Source organism: Littorina saxatilis, linkage group LG1 (assembly GCF_037325665.1).
Source record: "Littorina saxatilis isolate snail1 linkage group LG1, US_GU_Lsax_2.0, whole genome shotgun sequence".
Taxonomy (NCBI): Eukaryota; Metazoa; Mollusca; class Gastropoda; order Littorinimorpha; family Littorinidae; genus Littorina; species Littorina saxatilis.
Window position 1 is genome coordinate 18,781,121 of NC_090245.1, and position 9,552 is coordinate 18,790,672.

The 9,552-nt window shown below is 35.6% G+C and overlaps 1 protein-coding gene across 1 annotated transcript in view; it reads left to right on the forward strand.

The window, feature by feature from the left end:
* The window catches only part of LOC138963782 (solute carrier family 12 member 4-like), an 87,924-nt gene extending 78,693 nt beyond the window's left edge, over nt 1–9,231 (forward strand). Inside the window, exon 26 of the mRNA XM_070335641.1 lies at nt 1–9,231. This exon is cut by the window's left edge and continues 482 nt beyond it. The gene's annotated coding sequence lies outside the window, so the exon portion shown is untranslated.
* Nucleotides 9,232–9,552: the final 321 nt, after the last annotated feature.

The following is a 9,552-nucleotide window of genomic DNA, read 5'->3' on the forward strand; positions in this document are numbered from 1 at the left end:
TATAATGGTGAATTGCTGCTTACGTAAATGTGGGTTGCTCTCTATCAGTGAATCAGTGTAGATCATGAATTGATTCCTGGATTTATAGGTATGTGCAGCTGTCTCTCTGCCGCTTGTCTTGTATGTTTCAACCTTGTCTCACTATATATTCTGATATATTCAGATATATTCCACGTCTATATATAGTCAGTAATACTGGATACATTTCACTGAGAAGCAGAAATACAATGCTGATCTTTCTATCTGAACCAGGTCCATCCAGTCGCTTTGGACAGAATGTTAGCATTGTAGAAGCACTAGTGTGTTTTGCAAGCTGATTTATGTTGTGTAATTATCTATACAAAATATACAGCTCATCATGCACCTGGAGTACCACAAAGCTACGTAAATATACGGTCATCTAGACCAATGCATGTCTTGTTCGAACAGCATGTACCTGTGAGAAAGATAGATTTTAGGTGTCCGAATCTTCTTATTGTACCACATATATGCTTCAACTTTCCTGTAGAATAAGCCAAAGAATGGACTATGTCCCCAGAGTTGTTCTTCTTTGCTTGCATTATTGAAGTAGTTTCTCATATAGTTGTTAACCAGCTGTTCATACCAATGGGAAAAACAACATGCACAATTAGTTTCTTTAAAGTTTAGGTACAACAAAAATTGATCTTGAGAAGTCCACTTCCTTTTGACGTTTTTCAGTTTGATTATTGAAAAGGAATTAACAGTATATGAATCAAGAACATAAACAGAAACATTTTGGGACCAGTTTTGAACAGCAGTGTCTAATTCTCAATTCAAAGTAGAATCTGTGAGAAAACCAAGAGCTTGAAATGTTCTGGTTGAACTTTTAAGTTGATTGCAGACAGGTCATTTCAAGTGAAAAACATAATATGATTCACTTGCAGAACCTTTTGCGTGATGGTCATTGTTTAATGTCATAATGTAATTACGCGTTTTTTCACCACTTCAACAGCATGGTTTACAATTACACATCTAATCCTTCAGCGTATTTTGTTATTCTGTGGGTGCTAAAACAACACCGTACATTTTGATTCAAACTGGTTGATATACTTCCTATTGTTTTGACAAATCCTCCTAGACTAAATGCTTTTGAGAAGCTGAAGCTTATTTTTATTTTTTTATTTTTTTTGTTTGGTAAGTTTTTGTGCGGTTAAGAATGATAGCTAAATGTGGCTGTAAGGTGAAACGTAAAGACGTTTGTACAGATATTTTTGACAAATGGTGTTTTATTCCTGAATGGGTAATTTATGCATGTTGACACATATAATGTACGTAAGATGTACCTAATCTGCTGGCTGTTCTAATCTACTTAAAACAAGTATAATGAATGACATTGCAACAATCGGGTATTTCATTTTCTGTTGTTGTACTAATGTTCTTTCCATTCTCCTTTTCTTACATTGATACTTCTGAACTAGCTGTGCCAGTTTTGAATGATCCAGTTTGACTTAATGTTCAAATTTGTCCTGTGACTCAAACAACCCACAATGGCATGACGTGTTTTCAAGATTTTTTCTTGAAGGATTTTGTTGTTAAGTCTATGTTTTATTTAAAAAAATATATCCAGTATACAATTTGAAAACTGCGCAACTCATTATAAACAGGTTGAGCTTATTTCATATTTGGTCTTTTTTTTATGACCTTCAACATTTGTGTGTGAGATGTACGAGGTTGTTTCTTTTATTCGTTTTTGCTTCAAATGTATTAGTTGTCTGCAGTTGTTTTTATTGTTTTTTGTTTTGTTTTTGTTTCTGTGTTTGTCACTTCGTCAGAAAACAAAAATAGACCAGGGCTTCATTCTCAGATTGTTTTCTACAAATTATTCTTTACTTTTTGCCTTCCCTTTTTTGTGTTTTTTGTTCAGAAAATTATTCCAGCAAAATACTGCTTTAGTTTTTGGCAATTTGATTGGCTTCCAGAATGTTTCTTGCATTTGTGATTATTACCTAATATATGGTATTTTCCACCGACCGTTTTGAATGCACAATGGTGTGTTTCATGCAGGTACTAAAACAGCATGTAAACTTTCGACAGAATATACTTTCTGTAAACATGTTTGCATTAGGCCAACAACAAAAAAAGTCTGTTTAAGGTAACATAGGCAAAAAAAATAGGTCGGGATTTTTTTGATTTAAAAAAAAAAAAAAAAAATTCTCAAAAAAACCCATATTTTTAAGTTATTTTGCCAAAAAACAAAGACCTTATTTTTTTTTCTCCCCCCAAATGCAAAAAAAAAGTCTAGGGTCGCGCGAAAAAATAGGGTCGGTCGGGATACCGTAAACAGACTTTTTTTTTTTTTTTTCCTTAGCAATTCATCAAAGTAGATCAAAATGGCCCTAAATTGCTTGGGCTGCATTGACGCGTATGTGTATATGTATGTTTTGCTTGTGTACATGCAAAAGCAGGTATTGCTAACAGTTTGATTTACATATTGTGCTTGAATTAACTTACATCTTCTGATTAGTTTTCCTGCCTGCTCTTTCAGAAAGAGATATCATAAATGTTTCGTCTGATATTGAAAAAATAAATCAATCTTCATGAGATGCCCTTAGATTGAGTACCTAATCAATTTTAGGTGAACGAGAAAGTTAATAATGTTCATAGCAAAAGTGTTGAAGAAAAGCAATACATTCATTGTATAGAATTGTTGGGGTATTTTTAAGTGTATTCTTTAACATCTATTTGTCATATTTTATCATCTTTCATCTGGTCATCATCTTTTTCTGTGTGATTTATAAATGAGCTGCAGTGCTTAATACATGCGTACTCGTTATATACGCAAGCCTTAGTTTTCACTAGTCAAATGAAACTGTCCCGGCAACCATGAATCTTTGTAAATACAATAATGAAAGCTCGTAAAATAATGCAAATTAATTCCATAACCTCATTACTTGAAAATGAAATGTATGATTACCAAAATGATTTTTGCTGTTTGTCTTTTGTAACACTTTGACAACGTCTAATTGTCTTCAAATTATTTTCAAACGGTCTAACGTTGGGATATTCGGCTTTAAACATTTATTCTTTCATTTTTGAGGAGAAAGTTATTTCAGAAGACATTAATATCAACTCTCACCATGCAAGTCTGTTCGATTTAATCTTTAAATTCATTGACAGTACTTAGCAAAGCACTAAATAAAGCTTCAGCTCAGAAAGTACATTCTGTTTGAAGCATCAAAGAGCATGTGCAGTGTGTATGTTAATTTCTACAAACTGATAGTTGTGGCTGAACTTGTATATTGCTTGATATACGTATTGTATACTGTCCATCACATGCTAAATTTCACCCATCAAGTATTATTGTTAAAAAACTGTTGTAAAATCAAAATTGTTTTCTTACTTCTGATACTGACAGAGTCACAGGCTATTTGATTATAGGAGTGAAGTGAATGTGTATTCCTTTGGTGTAAACAGTTCAGTTGTAGTTTTGTTTCTGTTATTTCACCTTTTAGTTTGCTGGGTCGACAACTAGGTTTTGCTCTCTGTTTCTATTGAGGCTAAGTATATCATTTGATGGCTCTGTTTATCTATTTTGGTATTGCAGATTTGTGCTGAAAGGAAAAATGTATTAGATTTACAGAGGTTTGGTGTCTCAGTGTACGTCTCGTTCTGTCGATTTATGAGTTGTACAGAGATCTATATATTTTTGTTGATTTTGGATTTGGGGACCTATTGTGAATCGTTTGAATATGGACTAAAAGTGACAATTTATTTGCTCAAGTAGCAACACTTTTGAAGTTGTGTGAATTTTTTTTTTTCTTATCAAATTCATTTTTGTTTAAATTTTCACTTGTTTATTTACTGTAGACTTTTGCCTTTCACCAACACTCCCCTTTCAACATTTGTTTTAATTCTTTATATTTTTGAAATATATATATTTTTTTTATAGATTTCTGTTTAAAATATGTGAGACTTAAAAGTACTGGCCTGTTTAGGGCATTAAATAAGAGGTTTTGAATTGGTTTTCTGCCAAGTGTTTGTGTTGTGGAATTGCAACTTGTTTATTTTAATTTTATTTTTATTTCAAGCGTTTTGCTTTGCTATTGCAAGTACACATCTGCAGGGATGTTGATAGTTACACAGCAGAGTTTTTTTTAATGGTGTTTTTGAAAATGTTATTATTTATTTTTGTAAAGACTTGCCATTGCAAGGTCAGCACATTTAACATTCTTCAATTAACATTTATGTAACCTACTACAGATCTGTCTAGACTTGTTCATGGGATAACAGCATCTTTCTGCTTGGACACATACCAAAATTGAACAACCTGGTAGGCTAATTTCTATAAAGAGGATTTTATTTTGTTTAAATTTTTTTTGCTTAACACTTTCGCGACGGGAGGTGACTATATTAGTAATAGCGCTGCAACGCCCACGGACGGGAAGTGACTATTTTAGTATTAGACATACAAGGTACACGACTCGTGATTGCTTCCCGGTTTTTGAAGCTTGCAGTAAATTGAGTTGTTTCCCTTGATACACGTGGTTTTCTCTTCCGGCTTGATCAAATTAGTGCAGATTTGCGTGGTGTTTTCGAACAAAAAAAATGAATCGAAGGCGAGCCTTGTCACGGGAGGAGATTCTCCGGATTTTGGATCTTGAGGATCCTGTAGATCATGATACATCGTGTCGTTTTAGCCTCAAGAAAGCGATAATAGCAGTGATATTGAGGAAGAAACAGTCCCGTTGTTGCTAGTACGAGTCGGCAACTACACGTGGTAGGGGGTGATACTGCTAGACGAACATGTATCTCGGAATCGTGCAGGAGCTATGGGGGCGTGGCAGCACTGATAACAATGGATGGCTGGAGCCTTCAAATCCTTTTGGAATTGTTCATAGGTGTACAGTTGGTACTTTGTTGTGAAAATGTGACTTATATTCAATATGGATTACCTAGACATCATTTGGTGAGTGTTACAGTTTTGTTTCATTTGAGTCAGGATGCTGTGAGTGAATGCGTGATTTGCTTGTTTTTTTCTTTGTACTGTCTCCTTATTTCTGTGTACAATGTTAACAATATTTTAGCTAATTCATAGGTTTTACACCTTGTTTGGTTATAACATTATTTATAATACTTTCTGTTAAAAAATAACTTTTAAAAAAGCAGTGGAAAATAAAACACACAGGACGTTAACGCCGTGGCAGTGCTAGTCACAATAGTGTTAATTAATTTTCAGAGATAGACATAGATTACTGAGTTACGAAATTAATTCAGCAAAAACGCTCTACTCCTTGGCGACAGCAGCTAGACTGTAGATTTTGTGTATGTATCCAAGTGGAAAGATGTTGATATCCCATGTAAAAGTATGGACGGCTCTGTACGTATTGATGACTGGCAAGATTGTTCACATGGGAAGGAATTATGCATCTTTAAAAGCAACCAGCCAACTAAAAAAGAATTGTCAACAGTTTCAAATTGGAGAAGAAACATCACATTTTGAAAGAACCAATGTTTGTTCAGATAATTTTTGTAAGACTTAAATTCTGTCATTTTCTTGGCCTTTATGCTTATTCATGCCGATATAACATTGAATCAAATTGTTTATTTAGGGTGCAGATTGCTTGCCATATGCATGAAGCTAAATATTAATTACCCATGTTTGAAGAGAATGCTTCATTTTGTTGTCTTTCTCTGCATTTGACATCAAAAGCAATGTGAAGAAGAAGAAAAAATCAGTCATCCCATACACATGACACATACATATATGCATGTATGCAATGACTCATTCACTCACTCAAATGCAACTCAACCAAGAAACCAACGAAAGTGATGTTTGTATCAACCTTCCATGAGTGGTTAAAGATTCATGTAGCTTGTACATATTTATGATTGGTGTTGACGTGTAACGCGCAGACGGTCTGAAGGGAACTATACAGTTTGTACGATGATGTTTAAAAGCCACTTCTGATGTCAAAATTTGTTTTGAAATGAGATGTAAATGTCCTTACATTTATCATATTATACAGTGTAAATATCTATACTTGTGTATCAGCAACTCAGCCACTTCTGTTAAATAGATGTAGCATTGAGTTACCATGGGTGTAGTGCTTTGTTTATTTTTGGTCTATGATTTTCTAAGGTTCAATTCTGCTAGCTGCTTCTGTGTACAATTTGTATGAATCATTTTGTTTTATTTGTTTGTGTCCCAGTAAGGTAACATATTGTACTACGTTGCAAGCCCCTGGAGCAATTTTTTGATAAGTGCTTTTGTGAACAAGAAACAATTAACAAGTGGCTCTATCCCATCTCCCCCCCTTTCCCCGACGCGATATAACCTTCGTGGTTGAAAACGACGTTAAACACCAAATAAAGAAAAGAAAGATTTGTTTGTGTCTTATTCTTTTTCACTTCGCATCACTTACATTTTCCAGGAAGGTAAAGACCGTACGTAGTACATACAGTGCTTTTTTCTGTATTATGTTATCCTTCCTTTTCACTTTTTGAGTCACTTGAGAAAAAGTGACTCTATGTAATCGGTCAGTGTTAGTCTGTCCGGCCGGCCGGCCAGCCGTCCGTCCGGCCGGCCGGCCGGCCGGCCGGCCGTCCGTAGACACCACCTTAACGTTGGACTTTTCTCGGAAACTATCAAAGCGATCGGGCTCATATTTTGTTTAGTCGTGACCTCCAATGACCTCTACACTTTAACGATGGTTTCGTTGACCTTTGACCTTTTTCAAGGTCACAGGTCAGCGTCAAAGGAAAAATTAGACATTTTATATCTTTGACAAACTTTTCTCGGAAACTATCAAAGCGATCGGGCTCATATTTTGTTTAGTCGTGACCTCCAATGACCTCTACACTTTAACGATGGTTTCGTTGACCTTTGACCTTTTTCAAGGTCACAGGTCAGCGTCAAAGGAAAAATTAGACATTTTATATCTTTGACAAAGTTCATCGGATGTGATTGAAACTTTGTAGGATTATTCTTTACATCAAAGTATTTACATCTGTAGCCTTTTACGAACGTTATCAGAAAAACAAGGGAGATAACTAGCCTTTTCTGTTCGGCAACACACAACTTAACGTTGGGCTTTTCTCGGAAACTATAAAAGTGACCGGGCTCAAATTTTATGTGAACGTGACTCATTGTGTTGTGAATAGCAATTTCTTCCTGTCCATCTGATGCCTCATATAATATTCAGAACTGCGAAAGTGACTCGATCGAGCGTTTGCTCTTCTTGTTGTGTGTGTTTTTATTATTGTTTGTATTTATATGTTCAAGAGTGTAGTATAGTGCTTAACAAAACAAAACTCTTTTTGTGTATCTGTGTCTTTTCTTATCCTTATAATACCAGCAATACATATATATTATCCCCATGAAAATGTAGTGTGGCGTCTTCCCTTGCTAGTTTGTTTATTTCAGTGCTTTTCTGTGTTAATCTTTTTTCGCTGTATATTTAGTATTTATTTATATTGACACAATTTGAAGCACAGATTAATGTGATATAATTCTTTGGTCAAAATGATTATTATTGTTTGTATGCCAAAGCATCAGATTTTCCAGGTGAGAACTGAGACTTTAAAGTACAGTGTACCTCAATTCCTTTGCCTGTAAATGATCATGTACACCACCCTAGATCTGTTCAGGCTTTTACACAGCAAAGCTGTATCCCTCCTCTTGGACACATACCAAAAATCAACAGCCTCACTGTGTTATTTGAAGGGTGGGATTTTTGTGTGCCGACTCACAGGCACACTCCTTCCCGTGTAAACTGTTTGGCTCCCCATCTCAGATGTGGCCAGGCTTTTACATGGGATAAGACCATCCCTCCACTTGGTCACATACCAAATATTAGTCTGGGTACTCTCCGTGCACAGTGGCAAGTATTTTGATAAATTAATTTTCTGAAAGCCACTTGGTGTCTTTTTAAGAAATTAATTCATAAAAAATGTCCAACTTTTCACAGCAAGTAGTTAAGATATTGATTGTTGGTATGTTTGTAAGTGGAAGGGTACACTTGTCCCATATCAAAGCCTGAACAGAGCTGTGGTGATCGTTTACAAGATGGACCACATTGGAATGAAGTAAGGTCATATATTGTACTACGTTGCAAGCCCCTGGAGCAATTTTTTGATTGGTGCTTTTGTGAACAAGAAACAATTAACAAGTGGCTCTATCCCATCTCCCCCCTTTCCCCGTCGCGATATAACCTTGAACGGTTGAAAACGACGTTAAACACCAAAGAAAGAATTGGAATGAAGGTGCATTTAAGGCGTGACGTCAAGTTTGGATAAATATGTTTTCTATTGGATGAAAAATGTCAGTGGTTCACAATCGCTCCCAGAAAGATTTTGTTATGATGTTCAAGCAGGAAACACATTTTCAATGCTGTGCATGTAAATATAATGACACATGGATTTTCTGTGATGTGAACTGAGAAGCCTCGAGAAACTTGACATCAGTGTATGCATCAAAACATGACATTTTGACTATGTTCAATGATGGCCAAAGTGTGAGAATATTGTTTGACATGCTCAAAAACATGATAATTTCATTATTTTGTTGACAGGAGTATGAGAATTTCAGTCATGAGTAAAACAGTGATCATTTCAGTGATGTATTATCTATAGTGTGTGAGTGTGTTCCATGTCTGAAACATGATCATTTTAGTTACGTCCATGTTTGAAACAAGACAGCGCACATGTTTGAAACAAGACAGTGCACATGTTTGAAACAAGACAGCGCACATGTTTGAAACAAGACAGCGCACATGTTTGAAACAAGACAGCGCACATGTTTGAAACAAGACAGCGCACATGTTTCCGGCATCGAAATGTCAACATGTTTGGGAGAAAAAACAAACGTGTGAATGTCTGTAAGGTTCTAGCATGACATTCGGTTCATGACATTTTGTTTTCACTTACAGGCCTGAATTATCAACAGTGATTTGTTTTCTGCAATTGTATGATGGGGGGGCTATCACCTTAATTTTGAAAGCTAATATAATGTTAGATAGATTTTGATTTTGTAAACTGGGTTTTTTTTTCCTGGAGGGACTTTATACTGTGTATAGGTGTGCCTATTGTGAGTAATAGATGTTTCAGAGAGCAACTGTGTTTTTTAACAATTATGTACAAGATTTTTTTTTATTATTATCATTGTATTTTTTCAAATTAGATTGATTTGAAGGCCAAATCATAGTCTATTTTTGTGTTAGACTCAAGTAGCAGATATGGAACGTTGTGAATCAATAAAGCTTGTTTTGGCTAGATTGGTCTTCTCCAGAATGGTGAGAGTGAGAGGGGAGAGTGTGTGTGAGTGATAGAGAGAGAGAGAGAGAGAGAGAGAGAGAGAGAGAGAGAGAGAGAGAGAGAGAGAGAGAGAGAGAGAGTGGGCAGTATGTGAAGGAAGGAGAGAGAGAGGGTGTGTATGTGTGCAAGTCAGTGAGTGTGTGAGCGAATGAGAGAGATGGAGAGGTTGTTATGAAGATGTCCAAGCCCCATGTATCTCAAGATCTAGGACCAACCTGCTAACAAACAAATAAACAAACAAAATAATGAATACAGTTCTAAGCCAACACAAACAACCAC